This window comes from Austrofundulus limnaeus, unplaced genomic scaffold (genome assembly GCF_001266775.1).
Source record: "Austrofundulus limnaeus strain Quisiro unplaced genomic scaffold, Austrofundulus_limnaeus-1.0 Scaffold698, whole genome shotgun sequence".
Classification (NCBI taxonomy): Eukaryota; Metazoa; Chordata; class Actinopteri; order Cyprinodontiformes; family Rivulidae; genus Austrofundulus; species Austrofundulus limnaeus.
In genome coordinates, this window is record NW_013953100.1 from 218059 (window position 1) to 219756 (window position 1698).

Below are 1698 nucleotides of genomic sequence, written 5' to 3' on the forward strand. Positions count from 1 at the left end.
GACCGACTGTCCAAATTAGACTAAAGGCTGATGCTGCTCCAACCCTGTTTGTTCATCATCAGAACCAAGGAGGAGGAAAGACCCTGGTGTGAGAAGAACTTCCTGTCTTTTTTCTGTGAGCTCAACAGGATACAGTTTTTTTTTCTTCAGGCTGCTTCTTCAGCTTTTAGAATGGGCCACAATCTCCAAAACCAGACAAAAGGCTGTTCTTCATGTCCCACATCTGGTAAGAAGCTTTTCAGAAGGTCCGGTGCATTTTTCATGGAGCTCCTAAATGGATCCTGAAGAGAGAGAAGCAAGTTTGTTATAAAGCATGTTCCCTTCAAGTAATGATGTACCAAAAGAAAAAACAAACAAACAAACGAGCAAGACACTCCCAACTGCTCCCTGGGCGYTTACACAGCTGCCTGCTCCACTCAGGTGTTTCCCACGTGTGATGGGTCAGATGCAGAATCAAATTTTATCTCTACATGGGAACGTGTAAGCAAAATATTAGTGAATTAAGTTGAAATACGATCAGGCATTATTTTGAATCCATGTTGAAATTATACAAAMAGTGGTCGGTGACTGACTTGTTGAAACGACGTTAGGTTTTCAATCATAACTTATACAACTGAAATGTTGATTCAACCTCTTTTCCTCCTCCCCCTCCTCCTCTTGAAGGAGGAGGTGTGCGACAAACAGCATACGTTGATTCATCATTGATTAGATGTTGGCATTTCAATCATTGGAATTCCACAAYGAAACAACATTGATTCAATAACATCTTTTCAACACTGGTTACTTGACCAGATTTGGATGAGTGTTTGATGGYTGTTTAAACACTCRTCAAAAATAAACTTTTTTGACCATAATTCAACATTTAATTAACATCTTTCGCTAGCTGGGCAGTCGTTTATTGATGCTGACCAGATATTCTAGTTAATTTTTCTTAATTTCTTGTTCTGTCTTGAGATAAAGATGATTAAATGCTGAACTAATGATACAAAACAAATGAAAATGATCAGTCCTGCATTGATTAACACCGTAACCATTAAAACGTTAGTCATGTTGTTCAAACATCTTGATTCATCTCTGATTATTTTGGAGGACAGAAAATGACATCTTTTTTACCTTTGTGATGCTGTGTGCAACAGTTGACTTCATGTGGTTTAACTGTGTTAAGTTTAAATGTGGTTTAATACCATAAAGTTATTTATTTTCACCATCACATTTTCTTTACTCTTAAAATCCCCATTTGTGACCCGTCACATCGAAATGAGGATTAAGTCCAAAAGTGAAATGTGGAGAAATGGGTAGTTATCAGGTTTAGGGCTGCAACAACGAATCGATAAAATCGATAAAAATCGATTATTAAAAGCGTTGGCAACGTATTTCATTATCGATTCGTTGTGTCGCGAGATTTMTGCGTGCCTCGCCGTGTCGCGGAGACGTTCACATCACCCGCAGAGCGTTGTCAATGTTGGCTGAGCTGAATAAAGTTTAGGTAGAAAAAAAAACTCTTCCTGTAAAGATCCGCCCTCTCTGACTCTCGAGTGAAAAGTAGAGACTTCGACCTTTAAACCGGTTTTTAAATCGTGTTGTTAGGCCAAGTAGATCTGAAGATAAGATAAAAAGTATCTGACACATTTATTCTTTTCAAAAAGACGTCTGATTTGATGCGCGTCGCGTCGCGAGGAGGAAATGTGTGTGTGTGTG

At 38.8% G+C, this 1698-nt stretch overlaps 1 long non-coding RNA gene across 1 annotated transcript in view; it reads right to left on the reverse strand.

Annotated features, from left to right (window-relative positions):
• Nucleotides 1-6: 6 nt before the first annotated feature.
• The window catches only part of LOC106531955 (uncharacterized), a 4346-nt gene continuing 2654 nt past the window's right edge, over nucleotides 7-1698 (reverse strand). The window contains exon 4 of the long non-coding RNA XR_001312008.1: nucleotides 7-281. This is a non-coding gene — a long non-coding RNA (uncharacterized LOC106531955). The remainder of the gene's footprint in view (nucleotides 282-1698) is intronic.